At 44.9% G+C, this 27,339-nt stretch overlaps 1 protein-coding gene across 7 annotated transcripts in view; it reads left to right on the forward strand.

Annotated features, from left to right (window-relative positions):
* Positions 1–27,339, forward strand: part of Prr5l (proline rich 5 like) — a 168,043-nt gene that overhangs the window by 64,596 nt on the left and 76,108 nt on the right. Inside the window, exon 1 of one of the 7 annotated variants that reach the window (XM_060372214.1) lies at positions 512–573. The exons of 4 other annotated variants lie outside the window; for them this stretch is intronic. The gene's annotated coding sequence lies outside the window, so the exon portion shown is untranslated. Of the gene's footprint in view, positions 1–511; positions 574–893; positions 915–10,250; positions 10,361–27,339 lie in introns of those variants that run through there. 2 more of the 7 variants (XM_060372217.1, XM_021651908.2) reach the window with 2 other exon arrangements.

The raw sequence follows: 27,339 nt of genomic DNA on the forward strand, positions 1-27,339 counted from the left end.
GGTGGGTGCTGGGCACTGACCCATGTCCAAGACTCTTAACCGCTGAGCCATCTCTTTTGCCTCAAGGCTGATAATTGAAGTCTACCTATATTAAAACAAAAAACAACGAGCATTTTAACCAAGAGCAGGCAGGCCTGCCAGTTTACTTATTTCTATCCAGTAGGGGGCAGCACGAACAGCAAGGGAGATCCTCCTTTCCTGATGAAACCTCTTTGTAGCTTTATTTTTTTGTAAATCAAGTTTGCTTTGTTAAAATTTAGCAACAACACGGTAGTCAAGTTTACAGGCAGGAGCCAGAAAGGAAAACTCAGTTTGAAGAGATTTATGACTTCCAGGAATGTTCCGGAAGGCTGTTCCAGATGGCAAAGTGCTGGAGATAAAAGGGTCTTTCCCCTGTGGGCTTGCACAGGGGGCTAGGAAAGCAACCGGAAGAAGGGTTGAGGGGGCCCATGTCCAGTGAAAGGTGGGCAGACAGCTCAGAAATGAGTTAATCTTCCCAAACAGGATGGCAGGAGGAAGAAGGGAGCACGTGACTGCCAGCCTGCGGAAGACCTTTGGAATGACAGACCCAAGGTCAGTGACAGCAGGAGGGAAGTGTTAATGAATCACAGAGCAATGTGCTGAGTCTTCTGACAGGAGCCCTGGGAAGGTTGGGAAGGAGAGGCATCTTGATGGGCCTCGAGCCTGATTGATAACCCAGAGATGGTTCACCACTGGTGGCCTTTATAAGACACCTGTGAACATCGGAGTTTGTCCAGCATTCCTAGAGAAAAGCAGACATATTACCCCCATGGGGAGGAGCTACGGCTTCAGGACTCTGAATAAATATCTGAGAAAATTTCATAACTCCTTCTGCTCTGCGCCAAGAGACCTCTTATCCTGTCCGCGGCAGAAAACGCTGCCTGGATATGATGGTATGCATCCCCGGCTGGCACTGGGAGTGTTTGCAGGGTTTCTTGGAAGACATGAATGGGTCAAGTAAAAGAATGCCATGCTCAGTCATGCGCCATGGCACATGCCTGTAATCCCAGCGCTCTGGGAGGCAGAGGCAGGCGGATCTCTGTGAGTTCGAGGCCAGCCTGCTGTTTCAAGACTTTTACAGTGGGAGTTGCATGTTTGCCACGAGGCTGTGTTTCTCTTGAGAGCCCCTTGGATTCCTTAGCAAATCCAGCTTCCCCTAGGTAGATGTTTATCACAGTATCGTCCACAGGGGCCAAAGCCTGATGGTAATGTTTCTCTTATGTTGTGAAATGACGGGTGGGTGGCTTGAACATCATTTTACTTTTATTTGTCCGTTTATGTGTCTGCATGTGGAGTGTCCGTGTAAAGGTTAGAGGACATCTTGCAGGAGGTGGTTCTCTCAAGCCACCATGTGGGTCCCTGAGGATCATGAGGCTTGGCCATGGTTACCATTTTTCTGCCTGAAAAACGGCTAGCGTTTAAAAGGAGATGAGATCTAAGCTGAACATGGTGGTTCATGCCTGTAATTACAGAACTTGGATGGCTGAGGCAGGGGGATAACCACGTGGGTTACATGTACAGCAAACTATCTCTCAAGCAAAACAAAAAGAGAGAAGAGAAAGAGAGGAGAAAGGGAGGGAGGGGAAGGACAGAAAAAGAAGAAAGTTAGACTTACACTCAGTGACCTAAAGGGTGTCCATGATATTTTCTTAGTTAAAAACCTGAGTTGGGCAAGTAAGGGCCCAGCTCAGGAAGAAACAAGCACTTTCTGCAAATGGCTATTTTAGGCTTAGTGTGACACATGGTCTCTGTCATAATGATTCATCTCTGTACCTCTGGTAGAAAGACAGGTATTGCCAATATACAGGAGAATAGATGTGTCTGTTTTCCAATAAAGCTTTATTGATAAAAGCAGTCAGTGGGTCAGATTTAGCTGGCAGGCTGTGGTTCGCTTGCATTTGGCACAGCTTTGAAAGACCTGTTGTGTTGTCTGTGTGTTTAGGAAAGGCTTCAGGTTGTTCATAGCACTTACTCCATGGGGAAAAGGGAAAGTGATAGGATGATTATTGACTTTTTTTTTTTTTTTTTTTTTTTTTTTTTTTTTTGCATTCCTGTTCTCTTTGATGTGTAACGGAACATATATATTGCTTTTGGAAACTCTTTCAATTCCTAACATGATGTAATTGAGAATTTGGGGCTCCCAGATGTGGAGAAATTCCTTTGCCAGTGGAATGGAAAAGTGTTAAAGGTTTTGTAAACCACAGACTCCAGTGAAGCTAGCCACTGCTAAAAATCCTAACTCTGTTTTAGAAGACGATAATTGTGATGGCTTGCATGACAAATATCTCCCGTTGGCTTTAGTATCTGAAAACTTGGTCCTCAATTGGTAGCACTGTTTGGGGAGGTCTCAGTGGGAGGAAGGTTCTCACTGGGGATTGTCTTTGTAAGTTTATAATCTTGCCCTGTGACCAGTTCGATCTCTCTGTTTTGTGCTTGTGATTGGATGCGTGAGTGAGCTTTCAGCTTCCTGCTCTGGCCATGTTGCTTGCTGCCATGCTTCCTGCTCCTTTCCCTCCTATTCCCCTAGAACTGTAAGCCAGAATAAACTCTTTCTTCTGTAAGTTTCTTTGGGTCATGGCATTTTATCACAGCAGTACAATAATAAAAGCATGAGTGACTTTCGGATGACTAGTGAGGGACATCCCCACTGGCTTGCTGCCTCCTATCAAGCCACATCTAGGGCTCTCTTTTGTTTGAGGTTCATGGGGTGGGAGGCAGACATGGACACACTAGATGATTTCTTCAGACAGAGACTCTGAAGGTGAAGGGAAGTCTTGACAGGAGGAGTGGCGCTCGCTTAGCCTGGAGAGGCGAGGGCGGCTGCTCTCCTACCCCTAAGCGCTGTAGAACAGAAAGGAGGTACATCCCAGCTCCAGTTTACACCTGAAGGCCTGCCATCCATCAGTCTTATTAAGCAGCCACCAAGCAACGACAGGGAGGATGAGGTCATGCATATCCTTCTTCAAAAATGTTGTAGAAGGAGATGCTCTCTGCAGGGCTGAGGAGTTGAGAGGGAAAAATCCCATCATGGCTGAGAGTCTTAGCTTTGTGGTACACTGACCTGAATTTGAAATGTTTAATAGTTTATGAATCCCTCCATCCTTACCTTCCTATTTCATAATACTATGGTGATGAGGAGAAGAGGATGTAATGATGATGATGATATTAATATTGGCTGGAGATGAAGCTCAATAGCAGAGGTTCTACTTAGCATCCCGGAAGAGCTAGGTTGGATCCTAAGCACAAGAACAACAAAAAAATGCTCAAAGAATGAGCATCTCTTACTTCAGGTTGTCATGAGAATCACAAGAGTTGATTCATGTCCAGCTCTTCTCATGGTACTTGCCACAATAAATAAGTGCTTTGTCAATGCTGACACTTGCTGGCATGGCTCTTGTTAGTATTTATTTTAAAATGATGCTGTGCACACAACAGATATTGTGTGAAAGAGAGTTATTGGATGGAGGTGGCAAGATACAGAAGAAAAGGAAAGAGAGAGACATGGTGCCCCCCCCCCCCGAGGAAAGAAAGAGAGATGGAGAGAGCAAGAGAGGAGAGTAAGAGCAAGTCAAACTGGCAGGTTTGTAGCTTGTGCATGTGCAGCTGAACCGCGTCTGCCACACACTTGGTGGGCAACACATGATGACCTCATAGGTTACTAGGCAACCCAGAAGCAAGCTGCCTATACACCAACAGCCCTTATGTGTTTATAGCTGTTATATTCCTTTTTTCCTTTCCCCTTTGCCTGTGTTGGGCCCGTTTCTGTCTTTATCCTCCCAACACTTTCATGAGCTTGGATACACCAAGAAGATGACTTGATGACATAGCTTTCTCTAAACTTGGCTCTTCGTAAGGCTTCTGCTTCTGATGGTTCAGGAGATGCACAGTGCTCTCTAGGGTGTGTCCGAAGCACAAATCTCATACTTTGTGGGCTATGCAAAATACACAGACTGGAGTTCTCTGCCCCACCTGTCTGCAGATCTAAACTTTTCTCCCTTCTCCAGCCAGCTCAGATCCCACCTCTTCTGTCCACCTACATGTCTTCTCTTTGAACTTCCAGACACTTCTACCTGCCTTGTCCGTTGACTGTGGCAAGGCATTGCTTTGCACCCTAAATGGTTGTATATATTTTCCTCATGGCCCCACCTGAAAGTAACATTTTAGAGAATTACAATTTTGTCCTATATGTTTTCATGCACATGACCAATTAAAAGCTAATAGTGAGTGCTAAATTCAAGATCAGGTTGTCAATATGGTGCTAGATATCTTTACACAGAAATGACACTTAAATCAAAAAGTGGGGGCTGGAGAGATGGCTTAGCAGTTAAGAGCATTAGCTGCTCTTCCAGAGGACCTGGGTTCAAATCCCAGCATGGAAGCTTACAACTGTCTGTAACTCTAGTTTCAGAGACTCTGACACCCTCACACAGACATACATGCAGACAAAATACCAATGCATATAAAATAAAGGTAAATAAATAGAAAAAAATTAAAATTAATCAAGAAGTGATACACACTCTTAATCCCAGTATGTAGAAGGCTACAGCAAGAGAACTGAAAGCTGAAGGCCATCCTGGGCTACACACTAAGACCCTGGTCAAATGCATTCAAGCTGTTAATAGAACAGCACCCAAATAAGGCAGAATTGTTGGCCCTGCTATCTGGTGGGAGGGGTTCAGGAAAGCACTGAAGTGTGGTTCAGGTGTGTTAAGAACCAGTACTTTCTAATTCCTCCCCAGCTTCACACAGAGCCCGTTCAGGGTGCTATGACCCTTCAGCAATGAATTGGGATTTTAACAATTGCTATTTTGGGCTGAAGAGGTGGCTCAGTGGTTAAAGAGAACTGACTGCTCTTCCATAATGGTCCTGAGTTCAGTTCCCACCAACCACATGATGGTGGCTCACAACCATCTATAGTGGAATCTGATTCCCTCTTCTGGTGTGCATGAAGACAGAGTACTCATGTGCATAAAGTAAATCTTTTCTTAAAAATTGCTGTTCTAACTGTAACAGGTTGGGGCTGGAAAGATGGCTCAGTGGTTAAGAGCACTGGTTGTTCTTCCAGAGGACCAGTTCAAGTCCAGAACCCATGTGATGGGTTCTGATGCCCTCTTCAGGCACCAGGCACACCCAAAGTACATAGACACAAATGTAGGCAAAACACTCACACACACAAAGTAATTTAAAAAAAATTAAGTGTATTTTTAAAATTTAACAGGTTAAAAAAATGTTTTTAAGTCCATCTGCGGTCGCTGGGCCTCCTTGGAGTCTGCTTATCCAGCAAGCAGTAGCTCACCTGGAACTCCACCAGGGCCGTAGAGAAGGGAAGCAGGAGGCTGGAGTTTCCTGTGGGGAAGTCCAGGCCTGAATGTCCTGCTTCCTTCTGCTCAATTGTTCATGGTGGGGAAGGCAAGCTGAGTGTTCTTTCTCCGGAACCCCGAGGTACCAGCTTTTTCCGAAGCAGGAATAACGAGCGTGTCTGCCTTCTATGAGTGTGGGGGTGAGGTGAGGCGCTGGGGGCAGTGAAACATGTCTGAGTGTTTTCCTCTGAGCCTGCTCAGTGGCTAGGCTAAGCAGCTTCATCTCACTGCTTTCTAACTTTTAAAGAAGACTGTGTGTGTTTCTGTGTGCTTATGCATGCGTGGTGTGTGTGTGTGTGTGTGTGTGTGCCACATGTGTGTGGAGCCGAGGAGATGTTGGACTCCCTGCAGCTAGAGGTATAGACTGTTGTGAGCCTCCCAGTGTGGGTTCTGGGAACTGAACTCGGGTCCTCTGAAAGAGCAACAAGTGCTCATAACTGCTGAGCTCTCTATCGGGCCTCGCGCCCTAACATTTGTAAGCCAGGCGCAGGGGTGCACACCTATAATCCCAGCACTCAGGGAGGCAGATACAGGCAGAGCTCTGTGAGTTCCAGGCCAGCCTGGTCCACAAAGCGAATCCAGAACAGCCGGGGCTACACAGAGAAACCCTGTCTTGAAAAAACAGCAATGAAAGCTCTTCTAAAACGAACAGCCCCAACAAAACACCTTAATCCGAACAAAGCATCCAAATTTGACCGAGTGTCCCAATAGCTTCCAGGTTTCTGAGCTCATACTCTTCTTTAGTAATCAGGAAAAGCCCCACAGAGGATCCAGCAAAGAAGAGGGGCAGCACCGTCGTCTCTGAACTCTGAACTCTGCAGCTGCCCTCTCTCCATCATATGTCTGGGTCTCCAGCATGCTGTCTCCTGAGTAAAAGTGTGAATTAAAATATCTCTCAGTTCATTTTCCCATACTGTCCTAGATTAGCAGTCGCCATCTTAAGAGGCAACACAAAGACTTGTGGGTAATAGCGCAAGACCGGCTTCTCTGAGCTTTGAGATGCTAAGCCCCCAACGCAGCCTCCCTGTGCCACGGAGCAATCCTCCGTAAAATGGAAGCAATGGATAATACTTGTCGGTTGTGCTGTTGTGGAGACTAAGTAGCTTAATACTTGCAAGGCATCAGAGCCGCAGCTTGAGGCGGCACAAAAGCATCTTCAGCATCTGTGCCTCGGACTTGGCTGCCCTCTGTGCTGTTGACGCCCACGGGCAGCCCCTACCTTGAGAAAACAGCTTCTTTTCAACTCTTTTGTGACTTGGGGACCCTTTCAGCATGCCTGTGACTCAAGCTGAAAGAGAAAAGATAGAACGCTTTTGCCATTGTGTTGTGCCAACCATTTTCCTCCCTTTATTTCTGTGCCTCTTTCCCATTTGAACCCGAAAAACCTTTGTACCCAAAGCTTTCTCACCCTGCTTTTCCAAACGAAAGGTCATCCTGTCTTCCCAGGCCTCCCACCGCTGCGGTAAAACCACCCCCGCGACGGGCACACACTGCAGACACTGGCTGAGAGCAGTTAATTTTTAAAATGATGTTCTTTGCCTTTTTACTATACAAAGATGAGTCACGGCTTTCAAAGAACTCACTAATCGGTTAGGAGGTGGAAAGCATACAGACAAACAGGCCTTCAGGGAGGGAAGTTCTGCGTCAAAATTAATAAGTATTAAGAAAATGGGAAGTGAAAGCACCTAATTGGTTTACTTTTGTAAGGGAGAAAGGTCATTAACTATCACATTTGAACTTCAGACGTGCATGTTAATCTGTCAGCATGCCAGAACCTACAGGCAAACAAATGGAACACCTCTTCCAATCGTTTTTCTTAGCTCTACCCCATGTCATCTTCTCTACCTCAGTGATAACGGCTTCTTATTGCCAGCTGTCTTCAGCAAATGCCTGGGCAACTTCTTTTTCTCTCCTTATCCAAACCGGAGCGTAGGGAAGGCGTGTTCTTCCTTGAAGAAAAAGGCCTGGAGACAGGCTGTTCACCCCTCTGCCTCTACTGAGCTGCTTCATTGCAGTAGCTTCTCTGGGACTCCCTCATCTCCCGTTCCTATCCCTTTCCTTACCAGGTCAAAGGCCTCCTGCAACCCCAAGTCACAGCCGCTTCCATGATCCTCCATCCTCCTAGGACCCAGGGGCCTTTCTGTCTCCAGCCTCATCTGCTCTTGTCCTCATGTCCATTTCAACCCCTCACTGCCTTTCTGAATTTCTGTGACCCAGCAAGAGCTTTACCACCCCAGGCACCTGGCACTTGCTATATTTTCCTCCTGTAATAGTCTTCCCTGGATTCTCAAACCCTCCCCCCCATCTTCATGCAGTGCTGCCTTTTCAATGAAGCATGCTAGGATCACGTGATTAAAGCAACAATAAATTCCCTCTCCTCACACTCCCAGTCCCCAATCCCAGTACATGTTTCTCTTTTCCATAATACCAAATTCCTTCCAACGCTCCTCTCAGTTATTTTCCAGCCTGTCTTCCCCACTTGAATACAGACTGAGATTCTTTTTCAATTAAAAAAAAATCATGAATATCTGCATGTATATCTGTACATCATTGCATGCTTGGCGACTTTGGAGGCTGGAAGAGGGCATTAGACCCCCTAAAAATGGAGTTACAGACGTTTGTAAGCCACCATGTGGGTGCTGGGAATCAAAGGAGTGTTCTCTGGGAAGAGTAGCCTGTGGTCTTCACAGCTGAGCCATGTCTCCAGCTCTAGCCTGGGATTCTAATTAATCCTATCCTGTTTTTTTGTTTTTTTGGGTTTGTTTGTTTTTTTTTTTTTTTGGTTTGTTTGTTTGTTTGTTTTTTTTTTTTTTGCTTTATTTTTCCATTCATATCCAGGTCTGTGTACAGTAGGCATTTAGTAAATATCTCCTGAAGAAATGAGTGCATTTCAGCGTCACAGAGTTGACTGTGTATTCTAGAAAGGCATTTTCTTTCATTCCATGTTAACGGTGCCAGGGCGATGGGATTAGGGATACTATTAATTTCTGATTATTTACTTTTCTGAGTATTTTCTAATTGTCATTTACTTCAATATCACATATAGTCATAAAAGTATTGAAAAAGTTAGCAGAAAATGTCACTGACAGACGGTAACCAGACAATCATGTTTGCTCTGCAAAGTATTTGGTTCTCTTCACTGACCGTTTAATAAAAACACTAAAAGCTGGAACTTGCTGGGCATGGTGGCACACACCTTTAATCCCAGCACTTGGTGGGGAGTGAGGGGGGGCAGAGGCAGGCAGACCTCTATGAGTTCCAGGCCAGTGTAGTCTTCTCCAGCCTGGTCTCCAAAGCGAATTCCTGGACAACCAGGGCTGCTACATAGAGAAACCCTGTCTTGGAAAAATAAATAAATAAATAAAATTATAATAAATAAATAAAATAAATAATAAAATTGTTTTGGTACCGAGCAACCCGTAGGAGTTGTTGGAGTGATAAGAATGAGTGAAATGATTTGACGGTGAAGTGATCTGGGTGGTGGTGGCCGAGGCCTTTAATCCCAGTTCTTTGAGTTCAAGGCCAGCCTGGTCTACAGTGTTAGTTCCAGAATAGGAAAAAACAAAAACAAAAACAAACAAACAACAAACAAAAAAGATGGTGACACATCAACACTTGGTGGGCAGAGATAAGTGGATGTCTGTGAGTTCAAGACCAGTCTGGTCCACAAAGTGAGTTCCAGGACAGCCAGGGATATTAGAGAAACCCTTTCTCAAAAAATGAAAACAAACAAAAAAGAGTGAGTTAAGTGTGGTGGTGGCTACTGGAACAATGAAGGGCCACTCCCTAGCATTTCTGAGTCCCACTCACTGTGGGAGTGACCAGAAAACCAGGATCATGTTGTGCTGTAAGGGGCACAGAACCAGATCAAATGAGATGAGGGCAGGACCACTTGTTTTAGAAGCCTGGCTTCCTGTGGCCTGGCTGGATTCCATTTTACCCTCACTTTGTCTGAGACCGTAGCAATAGTCACCCATGGTTTTTCTGGAGACCTTGTGCTAATGATGCTTGGAAAGCCCTTTGCAACTCTGGGGGGCCCTGCATGACACTCCACTGACCTACAGAACTGTTTCTGGTCGCCTCCCAGGTTATACGGTCTTACACTGAAGTGCAAAATCCTGCTTTCGGCAAGAGCACATTCAAAGCTGATGGCAAGTCATTAGGGTAATTTCCTTAGTTTGGGCCATCTGGCTGTCCCTTATTATCAGCCTATTGGTTGTGCCCGCAGTTAGCTTCAAGGTGTCACAAACACTACCGTTCCTGTTATTTCCTACACACAGGCAGTGAGAGCAACGTGCTAGTTAAAAGAGATACACTCTCATAACGAAAGTGGGGGTCAGGTGTGTTTTTTTTTTTCTTTTTCTTTTTTTGTTGAAAGTGAGAAAATGCAGGATGCTGCATGTGCCTGTGAGCAGAGGCATTGGTTGGTGGCAGTGACACAGCTATGGCAAGCAGTTAGAAATGAGCTGGCACTTGCCAGCCTACAAGACATGGCTCCCATTATGACTCTTACCAGACAGTGCAAAGGGGGCATGTGTGAGAATACTGAGCTATACCCAAGAGAACTGCAGGGCTATTGCAGGGGCTTCACCAAGTGTAACCAGGTACGTGCTGTTATGCTTCTGCTTTGTAGATGTGGGAGGAGCTGGGTACGGTTTGCCTCTGGGAATAAGCCAGTGCCCTGGGACTTGCACTGGTCCAAGGCTTGGGCTGGTCTGGCTCCAGAGACCCTGTTTTCAGCTCCCGAGCTATCAACAGCTTTCAAATACCTGACCTATTTTTAAGTAAAAGAGTGTCTCTGTGTTATTACAATGGCTCTCTCATGATTACAAAAGCTTGGGCATGGACAGCAAGAATTTCAACCAAGTGAAAGTCATTTGACGAGCACATCATTGGTTTCTGCAGAGCGCTGGGATGGCAGCCAGCCTGCAAGGGTTTACAGGAGTCAATGGAGAAGAGAATGAGTAGAAATATACAAGGTATGTATCACTCCTGGGAGTTTGGCAATAGCAGATGAGAAATAAGTAGAATTACGTCAACAGCAAGAAACCAGGTTTGTTTCTTTTCTTTCCTGGGGTGAAGGACGTACATTGGGGGTAAGAAAGGGGGGCCACTGTCAAGGAGAAGAGGACGCTGAGAGGGAAGAAAGCTGATTCAGGTACCTGGGGTAGGAACAGAAGGGTTTAATCTGTGGTTTAAAGGAGACGTTTAAAACTATGTTTGACATGATTTCCAATAAGTCAGGGGTCTAATATTTCAGAGCCAGCTATTGGATCTCTAGGGGTCTGGACCCATGATGTCCTGGAGTATACAGTTCTCCTGGTGTGGATGGTCCACGACTCATTGTTAGGTTTGATCCCACTGCATGTAATCATGGAAAGATAAATCACTTCCTGTCTCTGAGTGTGCTTCCACAAGGAATGGCAGATTTGACCCCAGAATCAATGACACCCTTGGCAGTTGTAGCAGACCCAACTTCCAGTATGGATGGAAGGGGGTTACTCTTCCCCTAGGGATTTTTGTCTTAGTATGAGAGACAGGCCACACTGATGTCTCTTGATGCTGGAGACAGAGGTGGTTTGATGAAAAATTAACAATCTGCATTGTATTCATGAAGGTATTTGTTCAACTTGGTGATTTGCTGTCTGAAGTCTAAGGCTCTTGTTTTCAATATTATACAAATCTTTCATCCTTGGAGCTGGTGAGAGGGCTCAACGAGGAAAGCACTTTCTGCCAACCTGATAACCTAAGGTAGATTCCTGGGACACACACATGGTGGGAGGAGAGAACAAGATTCCTGCAAATGGTCCCCTCACCATCACAAGTATGCTGGGCTGTGTGTGCCTCCTTTCTATAAAAATAAATTTAATATAAAACTTGTTTTTAAACTTATGTCCTTTAAAAATATATATATATATATATATATATATATATATTTTTTTTTTTTTAATGTGTGTGTGTGAGCTATTTGCCAGCACACACAATGTGTATCATGGTCCTTGCCTTTTTCTCCCAGAGGCCAGAAGAAGGCATCAGATCCCCAGCACTGGAGTTACAGTAGGTCGTGAGCCGCCCTGTGGGTACTGGGAACTAAACCCAGGTCCTCTGCAAGAACAAGCGCTTTCAACCGAGACATCTTTCCAGACCTGAATCTTATGTGCTTTACCAGCCGCATCCACACCTTAGGCTCAGAAATCACGGTCTGCCGCCAGCTGGCTCCCTCGGAGCGGTGGCACTGTCATTCTCTGATGACGCAAGTCCACCTGTTATGAGTGGGATCTCTGGTCTCCCTCCACGTCTAGCTCTCAGGAAGGAGAATTGGGTGATGATCTGTGTCACTAGCCAAACACTGCTAGCAATTTTTAGGAAGTAGAATTTTCCCTGACAACCAGAGCCATAACTTTCAACTCATCTTAGACTTGAGCAGGCATGTCCATTTTTTTTTTTTGAGATGTCCATCTACAAAGTTCTCTCTCAAGAATGGAGCAATCAAGGTACAAAAAAAAAAAAAAAAGAATCTGATGCTGTTTTAAGTAAGTGTGTGTGTGTGTGTGTGTGTGTGTGTGTGTGTGTGTGTGAATGAGTGTTGGGACCCATTTGTAGATATCCTTGGCTTTGTGAGGCTACATGCAGCCCAAGGTCTGCAGATGGGCCATGCCTGGTAGGATGCCTGCTATGAGAAGGCACCGAACAGAAAAATGAGGAGCTTAGATATCTGTTGTGTTGATCAAAGCCTGTGCCCACGATCAAAACACAGAGCAAGAATCGGTGGCAAGTATCTGACTATCCTGGGTGTAGCCATTTGAAACACAGCTTGAGGGGTGTGGGGGGATGTGGTTACTGGGGACTAACAGGCTGAAGGAGGTGAAAGGTCTTATGACTGGACAGGCTTAAAGAAAAGCTAGACCTAAGTTACTCTTGGGTGGGAGGCGTGTATGTGTGGAGTAAGCATGCTGAGGCCAGAGGAGGTTGATTACTGTCTTTTTCTCCGTGGGACAGGGTCTCTCAATGAACCTGGAACTAAGCTGGCAGCTGGAGAGCTCCAGAAATCCTCCTGCCTCTGCTCCCTGTAGCACTGGGGTTACAGGTACTTGTACAGCAACACCTAGATTTTCAGCTGGATGCTGAGATCCAAACTCAGGGCTTCATCCTTGTGCAGCAAGTGCTGTCTCTCAAGTCCAAATGTGCTTCGTTCTCTGGTCAGGGTCACTCCAAACACCAGTTCCTAGAGGTACAGTAGTGAATGTGTCTGTCTGTCTGTCTGTCTGTGTCTGCCTCTGTCTCAATAAATGTGAAATCTAGCCATCTATTCCCAAGTTGGACTTTTAAAAATATTTGCAGAAATCTATTTCGGTTTTGGAAAGTGTAATTATAGCCTCATAAAAATATTGTTTATGTCACTATGGAATGGGTTTTTCTATTATTTGAAATAAATTAATACATTACCGTTAAATAATTTTCCGCACCAGCCCTGGGTGCAGCTGTGATAGAACATGTGTTTAGCACGGGTGAAGTTCTGGGTTTGATCTTTAGCACCAAATAAACAAATAAGTTTGTGGCTCATGTCAGTTTCTGTTCAGTAGGGACAGATACAACTCGGGAAAACTGAAGCCTTCAGAAATCATCGTAAAGAATTATTTTTACTGTTTCACTCTCATATCATGAGCGTGACCAAGAGAAACAGTGTAATCCTATTTGGTATTTTATTTTATTTATTTAATTTTTTTTTTGAGACAAGGTTTCTGTGTGTACCTTTGGCTGTCCTGGACTCACTTTGTAGACCAGGCTGTCCTCAAACTCAAGGAGATCCAACCTACCTTTGCCTCCCAGAGTGCTGGGATTACAAGCATGAGCCACCACACCTGCTACATTTATTCATTTTTGTGAGTACACCCACGGAAGTTATCTTTACCATAACCTTGAACTCGGCAGGCTGATGGTGACAACTAACACACACTTGTGTCTGCTTTTATCCTCTGAAGACGTTTAAGAAGAGAAGGTTCTGGATTCTGTGTGGTGCTTGGAGCTTTTCAACATGGCAGTGCTGCTGGAGTGGCCATCACTAGTCCTCACAAAAGGCAGCTGTCCATTTCCCAAGGGGAATAGACAGGGGGTGTCACACAAGGCAGAGTGGGGTGAGGCGACTCCTGAGGTTCCTTTCTGCTGCTAGGCTAATCAGTAGAGTTACCAAATTCAAAGTCACTGGGCTGAGGTCCTAGGGAACAGGTACACACAGTGGGGGTGGGGAGGCAAAGGAGACGCCGCTGGCGTTCTGCCAGCCTGCAAGCCATGGAGAAGTCACTAGAAACTCTCACCCCAAGCACTAGAAGCCACCAGCTCCAGCTTGCAGAGGGCTTGCTCAAGAAAGGCCTGCAGGTGGGCAGGGTGGGAAAGGGAATGGCTGGTTCTCACTCTTTTACTCTGACTCACTGAAGCTGATCCCTCCTTTCCCTTTCGTGGGCCCCTTTCTTCCACTTTCAGCTGCACCATTCTGATAGGACTTCCTCCCACATGTCTTTTAAAAATTCATCTTGTAAAGGAATTAGGTAAGATGCCTGGCTGTTCATGGTCTCACATGTCACCCTGGGAAAAGAAAGAAGGAGATGGGGTGAAGGGGCTGCCAGGATTGATTCCAAGGAACAATCCTATAAAACGAGGCATTTTAGATGCTGGGCAAAAAGAATGGATGTAGTCAGTGCTATTTTTCTAGCACCTCCCGAGACATACCTGTGGTTTAAAGTCAATCCTATTCATCTCCCTCCTCCCCTCCACCCATCTTCCCTTCTGCATTCCTATTCTCCTCCTTTACACTGCAAAAGGCTGGATGTGTTCTCTGTCTTGTCCCAAGCACTGTCTTGGCATTTGGAGCCAGAGATGAATTACTGTGTGGTGTCCTTGATTTCATAATTTTGAGTTGAGAGGAGTGGAGAAAAGCAGGTAACCTGACTATTTCATCAGGCCAAGGGAGATACTGAGAGGATGTGTATAATGCAGGGCAGCCTGGGATGGAGGACGAGATGGGGACAATGTTTTTCCAGCTCTGGGAGTAAGAGTGGTGTGTGTGTGTGTGTGTGTGTGTGTGTGTGTGTGTGTGTGTATGTTCTGTGTGTGTAAAAAGGCATGCCATAAGGGTTTTTCTGAAGCCTAAAAGGAATCTATTGCCCTACTGGAAGTTGAAGATTTTTTTTTTTTTTTTTTGCATGCGTTCACACGAAACTCAGAGGTCAACCTTGGGTGTCGGTCCTTAGGCACTGTCCATCATATATTTTGGGACAGGGTCTCTCCTTGTCCTTGGACTCTATCATTAGGCTAGACTGGCTGGCCAGCAAGCCCCAGGGATGCTCCCGTCTTCACCTCCTCGGTACTAAGAACACAAGGAAGGGCCACCAAACCTGAATTCTTCACACGGGTTCTCGGGCAAGAACTTTGCCAATTGAGCTCTCTCTCTAGCACAAATAAAGGAGTGTTTTAAAGGGGTGGTGGGAGTGGAGGATAAGAGAATAAAGTGCTCCAGGCTCAAGAGATTACATAATGCACCCTGGGTGAGTGGTGTCCTGCCGTAGCCAGCACCGCCCACCTGTATAGTGCTGACATTCTCAAATACCAGACAGCTCGAGTGACAAAGATAAGCAGGGAGAGGAGAGAGAGTGCATGGAATGCAAACTGTGGTGCGTCTGGCCATTTCTTTGGCATGCTGGGAAACAGAAAAAAATTAAAAAGTTTGTGGACCGAACTGGTTTCTTCTAAGCACCTTTAACTTATATTTCTGCTCTGAATCATGTAGCTTATATATTTTTCACATATGTCATGTGCAAGGACTCACATAGGGCCCCAATCTCTGGGGCAGGACTCCCTGAGTCAGGCAGGGTTCACAGATACTCAGTTCAATACTGCTTCCAGCTCTTGCTGGGGTCCAAGCTCCTCACTGCTTCCTTTGGACTTTGGCCCCTGCTGCCAACAAATGATCGACTCCAGTCTTTCCTGCTTTCCTTTCTGCTGGGCCTTCTGAAAGAGTAAGGCATGTGAGAGAAGTCTCCTACAAAGGAAGGGAGGGTGCTCAGCTCCTAGATCAGCAGCAAATCCACCTCTGTCAAGAGTATACTGGATAGCCGGGCGTGGTGGTACATGCCACCCAGTATTCAGGGAGAAGAGTCAGGCAGATCACTGTGAATTCGAAGCCCGCCTGGCCTACAAAGAGAGTCTAAGGACAGTCAGGCTGTACAGAAAAACCTTGTCTCGAAAAACAAAACAAACAAACAAACAAAAGTGCATTGGATGGAGAGAGTTGGTCTCCTTACAGTCAGCCTTTTTCCACTTTTCCTGGCTGAAAGCAAAACCTTCGTGTACCAGACAGACTGAAGGAAACCAACCTCACTCAAACAAAGACCAAAACAACCCAATTGGCTATAAACTTGCAGAAGGGCCAATCCGATCTCATTTGGCCAGGAACTCTGCACTAAACAGTGATGAGCTCACCCGATCTGCTTGTGAACGTCCAGTAACAAGGATGTCTCTGCTCTCCTTTTGCAGACCATGTTCAGCCAATGGTCTCTGAAGGTTATCTAATTACATATAAGGCACCTTTGTGTTCTTTTCAGTGGTGGGTATGTCCGCCCATTAGAGAGGTAGATTTCCTGGGTTTTTAGTCTTGAGGAGACTTAACTCTCTGTACCTCTGTGCCTGGGTTTATTCATTATGAAGTGAGAACCGTAATAGAAACAACAGTGGCCTCAACGTTGCTCCATGGTGCCAGAAGAAACGAGTGAGTGGGTATTTGTGATGTGCTTAGAACTCTGCATAGCACACATGTTCGCGGGTTAACATAGCTTAAATTACTAAGAGATTTATGTCTCACCTTCCAAGTATGAGTGTTGTCTGTGTCTGCCTGTGTTCTTTGGGTGTGTGTGTGTGTGTGTGTGTGTGTGTGTGTATGTGTGTGTGTGTGTGTATGGCCATGCATGCATACATGTGAACATGCACCTGACACCAGAGTTCAGTGCTGGGTGTCTTCATCAACTGTTCTACACCTTATCTATCTATCTATTTATTTATTTATTTATTTGTGTTTGTGGTACATGTATGTGTTCATGTGTTATATATACATATGCACACCTGCAAGTTGCACACGTTTGGAGAAGCCAGAGTGATACCAGTTTTCTTCTAAGTTTCACCAACTATTTATTTATTTATTTATTTATTTTAAGCAGAACCTCTCGTTGAAACTGGAGCTCCCCAATGTGGCTAGACTGGCTGGCCAGTGAGCCCCAGGGATCTGCCTGTTTCTGCTTCCCTGATGCTAGCGTTACAGTTGGATACTGTAGCACTTGGCTTTTTACGTCAGTGATGGGGACTTGAACTCATGCCTGTTGTTTTACAAAAATGAAAATCCCAACCATTCTAGTTCTATTTTACCAATAAAGACTGTGCGGAGCCAGATGCTGGAGTGAAAAACCTGCTAAGTCAGAGAGGCAGAGAAAGCACCCAGCTAACCTTCCTTCTCAGCTCAGGGCCACATGGAAAACAACAACAAAAACAAACAAACAAACAAAAAAACCCCACCAAAGGCTCACTCGCTCAACTGACAGCCCAGGAGCAAAAGGCCAAAAATTCCAATGCCAAAGGCTTGCTAGCTGAAAGCCCAAAAAGCCAGGGAGCTGAGGAGCTGAAGCCTAAGCTAAAGCTAGAGCTTTAATGAATAGCTTTTTCTTCTCCATGCTATCTTAAAAACCCCTCAACTCAAAGTCCCCCATGCTCTTTAATCCCTGTCAGCTGGTTTCCTGCTCTGCCTCTTGATCTAGGGTTAACTTTATTGGATCCAGTATACAGAGAGCTCTGGATTAAAGGTGTGTGCTAGGGCTGGGTGAACCACACCATAATCACTGTTTATAATAAAAAGTTCTTGGACAGGGCTCAACCACACCAAAAAAGAAACAGAGTTTTACAGTTCACAATTTTGGGGCTCACAATGGGATCAAATATCCTACAACACACGCCCTTATGCTTGTATGGCAAGCACTTCACTGACTGAGCTGTCTCCCCAGCCCATTGCTTCTTTGCTTCTCTCAAGATCCCTGAGGTTTCATTTGAAATCCTGACTCCCCACTGGATTAGAGGCTAAAGCAACTACTTTCTGCGACACTTTGTTTCCTGGCCTATAAAGATGTAATTGTATTTGTTTCTGGGGATAGCTGTGGAGAATGAGTCCACGAAGTTCTTAAAGTGTGACACTCAGTAAGTGCCCAATTAATTTTAGCTGTTGTCATTATCAAACACAAAGAAAAGGAGGTGCCATATACACCCACAACAATTTTAATTTTGCAAGCTACAATCTGGGCTTTTAGAATGGAGTGGGGTGCAGGCGGGGGGGGGGGAGGGGGAGGGATGTTCATGTAGTCCAAGATGGCTGCTGACTCAATGTGAAACCCAGAATGAACTTGAACTCCTGGTCCTCTGCCATGCTTGGTACAAGCTAAAATCTGACCAGTGTTAATGCATTGAGTAGCTGTGACCAGAAAAGAGCTTTGGCTTGTTACCACAAGTTGAGGCGCCGAAGACCTTAGGTAGTCTGTGTTGAAGGCCTGGAGCTTCTTGCTGGAGGTGTGGTGTTGGGTAAGCTGATGTTTGTAAGCCTTGGTTAACTTCCTTCTTCTCTCTTTGTCTATCTCCTCCTAACTTTCTCTCAGTGAGCTCTCACTGAGCATCTCCCTCTGGCTATCCCCCACTGGGCAGTTTCATGGTGTGTGTGTGTGTGTGTGTGTGTGTGTGTGTGTGTGTAGCACAAGCCTTGAGGATTCAACAGTTACTGACTGTGTAGGCACAGAGTAGGGGTGGAGGAGTGGGGTGGAGTGGGGTGCTGAGCTGGGGCTGGCATCTAGTGTACATTCAGATGTTCTTAGATCACACCACAGTAGGTCTCAGGCTTTTCCAGAAAGAAGCTGGCTGGTTCTTAGATGGAGGCGCCTAAGCAGGACAAGGGGGGAGATTGTTCAAGGTTACTCATTCTGCTTCTGCAGTGGAAAGTGAAGCAGGACTATTTTTTTTTTCGTCTGTAAACTTCTGATACTATCAGCAGACTAGTCATCCAAGAAATTAAAACGCAGAAAGCAGGGGCTCCCAAGTAGACTCAATTAAGATCTCTCCTTGATCTTGAACCGTCCTCAGCCCTTTAAAAGCACATTTGACTGACAGGATTCTTTTGTCTTGGACAGCACTTCCCCAGCTGGACTCTGCAGAGTGAAGCTGTTAAGAGCGGTCCATGCACAGAAATTAAATTGCTGAATGTTCCTTTTCTGAAGACTACCTCCAAGGTCTTAACATCCTAATGCATACTGTATTCAGGATCTCTTTCTCTCTCTCTCTCTCTCTCTCTCTCTCTCTCTCTCTTTTCCTCCCTTCCTCTCTTTTCCCCTCCCTCTCTCCCAGCTCTCTTATAATATACACTAACCTGCAGCTTGGTTCTTTTACCTCTCCCTTCCGAGTTCTGAGGTTACAGGTGTGCACAATCACACTGGGTTTATTCAGTGCTAAGGACTGAAGCCGGGCTTTATATTTGGTAGACAAGCACTACACCAACTGAGTTACATCACCCGCTGTATTCAGGATTTCTGAGAATTATTTAAGTATCTCGTTCCAGTAATAGTGGCAAAATCTTGCAGCATTGCCCTTTCTTAGAAAAAGACGTCTAGGGGAGCTCTCTAGAGTTCCTTGGTGAAAGGGAGTGAAACACCATGTTTTGAGTGGCCCAAGTGCAATCCCTAAGAGGAGATGCTGAGTGGGGAGTTGGTCTAGGTTCCTGCTGGGAACTACCGCTCATGCTGAGAATAAACAGAGCTTTGTGCAATGGCTGTGCACTCTGGCCAGCATGGCTCGCTTTGACCGGGCTGGACACGACAGCACAGGCAGATTTAGTTGGTTCTTGGGGACAACCATGTCTTTGCTTTGGTAGCTTTCATTTTCTGTTCCTCACAGTTCCCCTCATTCTCCACATCTGTCAGAATGGGTGCATTGGACGAGAACTCTTCTTTTTCCCAATTGCAAGATAAAGATGACTGAAGTTGGGAAAGACTGAGCAACAGTGAATAAAATAATGTAATTTGTGATTATTTATGTTTCCAGTAGTCTGTGAAACCTTGTGAAAGGGTTCAGTCATTTTCTTTTCAAGCTCAAGGTGGTTTTCTGTGAAATGAGGATTTCACAGAAATCCATTTCACAGGTTGTCCAAGGATTGAGGTTCTGCTACCAACACATGTTTCATGTGTGTGGTTAGTAACACTTGTTACATATAGGTTTCATATTTGTGTATATGTGGGGAGTGGGATAAAGGAGAGAGTGGAAGGAGGAGTGAAGAGGAAAGGGAAAAAAGGAGGGAGAGAGACATATAGAGTATATATTATACACAGAGTAAAAAAGGAAATCTTTTTTCTAAAGGAACTATTCGATCAAATGAAAATTTTATATATTTCCTATTAATATCATCCCTTTTATTTAAAGAGATAATTTATCAGCCAGGCATGGTGACATACACCTTTAATCCCAGCACTCAAGAGGCAGAGGTGAATTCCAAGGCAACCAGGGTTGCACAGAGAAACCCTGCCTCAAAACAAAAACAAAAACAAGAAAACAAAGCAACCAACCAACAACGAAATCCAACCAACCAAAGAAATAACGAAGCAAAGAAACAAGCAAACAATAAGTTATAACTTATCAACGGAATTCTGGGCAGACTCCTAAAAGGTTTGATGTTCATTAGTATTCTAGTTTATATGCCAGTCTCTGGACAACTTAGTGTGAATTGATCCAGTAAATATGCTTTGTATCAGATGAAACTGTGTGTTTCGTGGAACCTAGCATACTAAATGGTAGCTCTAGGGCAGTGTATAGGGCTTTGATATTGGAGAAAGTAAACCAGATTATCTTCAGTGTGTGTGTGTATGTGTGTGCGTGAACACACCAAGTTCATGAATGTGTATGCATCTGTGTGGGTGTCTTCTTTAGTCACCACTTTATTTTGAGGGAGGGTCTCTTGCTGAACCTGGAGTTCACTGATCCCTGCTAGTGTGTAGATAGTCATCTTATTCTGGCAATCAGTTGTCTCTGCCTCTGGAGTGCTGGGGTACAGAAGGGCCACTGCACCTGCCTAGATTTTACGTGGGTTTAGGGGATCCACAGCAAGTGCCTTATCCACTGAGTCATCTCCCCAGTCTCTTTTACAAGAGTTTTGATCAAACATCTGACTCATTTAGATGAAATCTTCTGGGCAGCATTCTACCCCAGTGACCACAGAACTCTTTTCTTTTTCTTCTCTTTGCTTTCTTTCTCCTTTGTGCTCCTCTTCCCCCAAAACAGGAATGGACAAGCATGAACATGCTCTTGTTTGTCTCACTGCTTCTGTATGTAACTGATGCTTGGATCATTATCTTATGTCATTATTCTTGTTATGGTTACATGAGTTTTAGAAGTGGGGAAGAGATGAATGTCGTGATTTACTTTGAAGATGACTATTTACATTTTTTGAGACAAGTTCTCATTATGTAGCTCTTGCTAGCCTGGAACTCACTAGGTAGACCAGGCTGGCCTGGCAGCACAGAGGTCCACCTGCCTCTGCCTCCCAAGTGCTGGGATGAAGGCATGCACCACCATACACAGCCTATATATTTTCTTGGCTGACTTATTGAAGTCTTCTTAAACTTCATTATTACTCAGGATTGCAACACATATTAGACTGTGAAGAAAAGCTAGGATAAACTAAGAGTATAATACAGGGTTAGACTGTACCATGAAGGAACTGGGATTTTTTATTTTATTTTTTTTATCAAGGGAAACAAACACGGACAATAAACACAGAAAGGTTTCTTATTTGGGGCCAGAGATGTAGCTCAGTTGGCATATTGCTTGCCCAGCAGGCACAAAGGCCTAGGTTTGATGATCCCAGCCAGTCCTAAAACTGAAAAAGCAATGTCAGTACTTAGGAGGTGGAGGCAGGAAGATGAGGAGTTCAGGGTTGTCCTTGGATACATAGTGAGTTGGGGCACTCTGTCTCAAAATTCTTTTCTTACTTTGAATATCATTTCTAAGATTTGCCTTTGCTCTTAAAAAATATAGTGCTGTGTGTCAAGCACCATTGCAAACAGTTCACATATGTCCCATAAGCTTCATTTGGGCATCACTGAAATGCAGAGGAAAGCTATTAGCTACGACTCAGGCCCCAGTGGAGTTAGAATACTATAACTCTAGCTGGAAAGATGGGATGTGGTGGTTCAAGTGGGAGAGGAAGTCCGCAGAAAGAGACGAAGTCAAGGCTGACCATGAGAGTAAGTGTGGCTGTAGAGTAGAGAGAAGCCCACTGGAAGACAAGGATATGATCTGCCATGATTTCGCAAGGATTCTATGGCTAGTAAACTTATCAAGAAGTGTAATATAAGCCAGTACTGGGAAAGTGACCATGAACCATAATGAAAACTTGGAGGAAAGATGTGGGATGACTCTAGAGTCAACAGTGACCACAGAAAAAAAAGAATGGCCAGACGATGTTGTGTCTGGCAGGAGTGTGAATTACAAGGAGAACAAACACTCTAACTTCCCGCCCAGCATTTCGAGGAATACTGGAGAGCAAGCAATACCTTTTGGAGGATTTGTGAGGAAACAAGGAAGAGCCAGCATTCCCATTGGGACTGTCATTCTCCAGGTGTTCTAAGACCTAGGTCATTTCCCAGGGCTCTGTCAGAGATTCATGAGAATAACACTATTTTAACAGAAACCCTAAGGTACTCTTCACCTTCCTCATACCAATTTTTTCACAAGTGTGCTGCTATTCTGGAGGCAATGTGTATGTGTCAGTGCAAAAGGCTGAGTGCAAAGCTGGGCAATGGCGGTGGTACACACCTCTAATCCTAGCACTTGGGAGGCAAAAGCAGGCAGATCTCTGAGTTTGAGTCCAGCCTGGTCTACAAAGTGAGTTCCAGGATAGCCAAGGCTACAGAGAGAAACCCTGTCAGGAAAAAAATTGCTGAATTTAGAAATAGCAGAACCCAACTGTATTATTATTATCTTATTTTTTTTTTTTTTGAGACAGGGTTTCTCTGTGTAGCCTTGGCTGTCCTGGACTCGTTTTGTAGACCAGGATGGTCTTGAACTCACAGAGAACCACCTGCCTTTGCTTCCCTGAGTGCTGGGATTACAGGTGTGTACTGCCTCCGCTGTCCTTTATTAAGCTGGATAGAAAAGAGTATCATAGAGACACAATGGTTTTTTTCCTTCCCAGTATGCTGCCATTCTGAACAATCTTATCTTTCGCAAAATACATGGTGATTTTATTATTTTAAACTTACTGTATTCATTTTACTTTTTAATTTTAAATACAGGAAGTATGGACAGATATTACACAAATAAAAGCTCTTTAGGATCCTGAATTACTTTAAAAAATGATTAAAAGTCTCCTGAGATCAAAATATTGAATGCTCCTAAGTTTAGGCGTAAAGGCTGATAAGAAGATAGAGTTTCCAGGATTTTGCTGGTGCTGAACCATTGGACCCAGAGAATAGGGCAGAAGGCTCTTGAGAACAGGGAGGGCTGGGAAATGAATCAGAGCCAGGGAGAGGACCAATAAATTGGTCATTCAGGAGATCAAGAGACTCTAATTTGGCCTTATTGCTGGTGCTGATTGGAGGAGAAAGCAAGAAAGGTCATAAGGATAGAGTGGTCAAGAGGCTGTGATGATTGCCAGAAGACAAGGAACATGTGACATAGTAGAATATCTTCCGGGTGTGGGGAGGCTGGTGGGATCAACCCAGGAGAGGTTAATCATTTCAAAGTACATATAGTTTTGAGTTTCTGTTTTTGATGTGGGTTTTCTGTTTGTTTGTGATACGACTATATAGTTCAGGCTGGTCTGGAACTTAAAATCCTGCCACTGCTGTCTCCCATGTCCTGAGGTTAAGAGCATGCAACATTATACCTGACCACCTAATTTTTTTAATTTACTTTTATCTATTTGTTTTATCTTTCTGTCTGTGTCCCTCTATCTTCCTGTCTCTGACTCTCTGTCTCTGTGTGTATGTGTGTGTGTGTGTGTGTGTATGTGTCCACACGCACTCATATGGAGGTCAGGAGAAAATTTTCAGGTGTTGTTCTTTGCCTATACTATGTGGGTCCTTGGGGTCCAACTCAAGTCATCAGGCTTAGAGACAAGGAACAGCCTTAAACCACTGAGCCATATCATTAGTCCAACACGCAGAACTTTAGTTTTAATTCTTTTATGACTAAAATTTTAAAAATACGTGTGTTTGTGGGGGTGTTCATGTGTGCACATTGTTTGTGTGTGTGAATGAAAGCATAAAACATGCCATGGCATATACCTGCGGGTCAGAAGACAACGTTTTGGATGTTGGTCTCAGCTTCTACTTTGTTTGAGACCAGGGCTGCTGCTTCTCTTTCACTGCCGAGTTCAAGCCAGGCTAGCTGACCTGAGAGCTGGCGATTCTCCTGTCTCCTGTCTTTACCTTACGTCTGCATGCAGCGCTGTGGTCACAGATGCTTGTGCCTGGCCCCCAGCTGTTATGTAGTTTCTGGGGATTCAGACAGAGGCAAGCATTTTAATCCACTGAGCCTAGCTTGCCTTAGTTGATTACTATTATCATCACTGTAGATTTGCTTATTTTATTTTGCGTGTATGATTATTTTGCCTGTGTGTACATTTGTGTACAACATTCCTGCCTGGTGTCTCCAGAAGAGGGTGCTGACCATGGGGACCTTCAGTGCCTGACTGTGAGCCATTGTGAGTAGTTGGAATTGAACCTACCTGGGTCCTCTACAAGAGGACAAAAATTCTGAACTATTTCTCCAGAAATGTACTCTGGTTGTCACACCTCATGTTCTCTTTTGTTGGTGTGTACCCGCCATTTCCAGCCACTTGATACAAGTCATGGAACCATCCATTACTCCATATTAGAGTAGGAAGAGTGGTGGTTCTTGGCAAAAATACCTGTAAGTGGCTTCTATGATGGTTTGTTTGTTTGTGTCATCTAAATTCTACCTGCTTCTCCTCCAATCACACTTCAAGGTAATGGGTTTTTTTGGTGGATGTTGGCAGGAGGGTGAGCCTGTGTGCTAAACCTGCCTTCTGTACCAAAGGTCTCTGGTTTTATACCTTGCAGTTAGGTCAGATACAGAACACATTTCTCAAATGGTCCTGTTTTTATGGCCAGTGAATGCTGAGGACGCCTAAGTGCTTACAGGAGTTCCATATCCAGGTTGGTACCAATCATGAGTAACTACATTAACCTGTTTTATGACTGCAGATTTGAGGCCTGAAAACTGTGTACCAGCGTGCACGCGGCTCAGAGGTCTACCTGTGTTCTCGTAACCTCTGTGCCAAAGGATCTTGGGTTTTTAGAGTCTCCTCCCTCCCCATAAAGAAAGGAAATGGAGACAGACAGGGAGATTAGTCCATAAAGCACATCAGAAGTGCTTGTAAAAAGCTGGATTTGGGCATCTGTGCCTGTAATGTTGGTACTGTGACAGCAGAGACAGGAAAGATCCATCCCTAAAGCTCACTGTTCAGCCACCCCAGCTGAAAGTCTGAGCTTCAGACTCAGTGAGTGTGGTGGGTTGAATAAAAATGGCCCCCATAGGCCCGTAGGGAGTGACACTCTTAGAAGGTGTGGCCTTGTTGGGGCAGGTGTGGCCTTGTTGGGGGAAGTATGTTGCCTTCTCTTCCTCCTGCCTTCAGATCAAGCTGTTGAACTCTCATCTGCCTCTCTATCACCATGTCTGCCTTTGTGCTTACTGCTGTGACGATATTGGACTAGACCTCCGAACTGTAAGCCAGCCCCAGCTAAACATTTCTCTTTATAGAGTAGCTGTGGTCATGGTGTCTCTTCACAGCAATAAAACCCTAACTTAGACAATGAGAGACCCTATCTCAAAAAATAGGGTGGAGAGGGACTGAAGAAGACATCTGACATCATCCTCTGGTTTCCACACCCATGTGCACACATGTGCATGCCTCCTTCCCCCAAGTGCATACACAGAGTCACAGACACAAAGGAGATGAGACGAGGTTTGGAGGGATGCCGTGCCTTCCCACACTGGAATACTTGCCTGATGAGGCATGAGACAACAAAGGTGCTGAGGTATGGGAGGTCATGTGAACTGGAACGCACACCTGTGTCGCCTAAAGTGGAGTCACTGTGTCACCCCATTTGAATACCAAGTCCTCAAGTGTTGAGTAGCTTACTTCTGTCAACTGGAACAGTTCCTGTGAGGAATCAGAGACAGAAGCAGTTACTGAGACAAGAGAAAGTCCTGTGTTGACTTTGCTGAAGCCCTGCTTTATTCTTTCTTGCTTGTGACAGTGTTGGACCACTCGCCTGACTGTGGTCTGATTAGGTCTCTTCTGGGGTGGGAATGAGTGATAGGGTTGCATGGGCAGGGTTGCCATGAGACTAATGGAAAAGCAGGACAGCAGGCCTCTGGAACTGAAGGTAGTTTGTGTGCCTAGGGTCCACCCCAGTAAAGGCCTTTGCTTCTCCCTGCCCTCCTTGCCCACTTGTCAGTCTCCTCTGTGGCTTCCTTTACCTTAGCAGTGCTCAAACTGCTAAGTGTCACACCCAGGAAAGTTTTGTTTGAAAACAATGGGTTCTCTTGCTAGGGGAAAAAAGTATGTTTGAAGCCCATGGTAGTCTGTTGCATGATATCTGCTTACTCAGAGCTCTCGCCCCTCCTCGCACAGAATCCCTCTCAAGCTGTAGTGAGAGTGGCTGGGAAACTGAACAGGCCAGGAACCAGAGAAGCAGGGAGTGGCTGGGACTGTGACAAACTGGAAACTGTGTGTCCTCTCCAAGGGAGAAAAGCAGCGCAGTGCTGGTCACACGGTCCTGCATGTGACAGTAAGGCTCTCACCACTGCTCCCAGGTTCTTCAGGGCAGGCTGTTTTCTGATTTAAGAAAATGGAACAGCATGGAGTTCCAATCATATGCATCTAACTAGTCCAGCCGCAGACAGTCTGCAGCCTCTATAATATGGAGTTCTGACAAGTCATGACCTTTTACCTTCTTCTCATCCTCCCTTCCACTTTCTCCTTTTCCTCTCTTTTCTCTCTCTCTTTTCTTTTTCTTTCTTTCTTTTATTTCTGGTTATTCAAGACAGGGTTTCTCTGTGTAGCATGGGCTGAACCTGGACTCACTTTGTAGACCAGGCTGGCCTCGAACTCACAGAGATCCTCCTGCCTCTGACTCCCAGAATGTTGAGATCAAAGCTGTGAGCCACCTCCCAGCTCTATTTCCTTTTCTAATTCAAGTCCTAAAACCAGAATATGATTTACCCAATACATTTTGACACAAAGTATGTCAAAGGACAAATCCAGAGCTTGGCTGAACCTGTCAGGTTCCCATCTTAGTCCTAAAAGGGCTGCTGTTGGTATAATGTTCTTTTGGAATTATATACTTTAACCTTGTTCATTCAAATGCTGATTTCTCTTCCCCACTCTCTGGTTTCAATCCGGACATTGCATTGTGATACTTTTTCTAAGCATCACCTGTCTTAACTCTGTGTAAACATGCCAAAATAAAGCAACTAGCCACAATGATGTGCAAGGGAAAGGAAGCAGGAAGAGAGGGAGGAGCCAGAGGACAGAAGGTGGGAGGCAGAGGAGGGAGAAGGGCAGAGCTAGGACAGCAGAGCTGGAGGACAGATCTTGGAACGATGTGGAGAAATGGACTGGACCTAATATATCACTAAAAGCAAGTATAATGTGGGAAATCTAAATGTTAGGAAACTATGAAGGCTTGGAGGTTTAGGATGGAACAACTATTGCCCAGCATTGTGTTCTAGGTTAACTAAATAAATCCCAGTGTCTGTGGTGATTTGGGTATACAGCTGTTTAGGATTAACAGCAGCTTTAACCAGAAGATATATCAATAGTAAATATTAATCACAACTTACAATAGGCTGCCTAAGAGTT

The sequence above is a fragment of the Meriones unguiculatus genome, chromosome 18 (assembly GCF_030254825.1).
Source record: "Meriones unguiculatus strain TT.TT164.6M chromosome 18, Bangor_MerUng_6.1, whole genome shotgun sequence".
NCBI lineage: Eukaryota > Metazoa > Chordata > Mammalia > Rodentia > Muridae > Meriones > Meriones unguiculatus.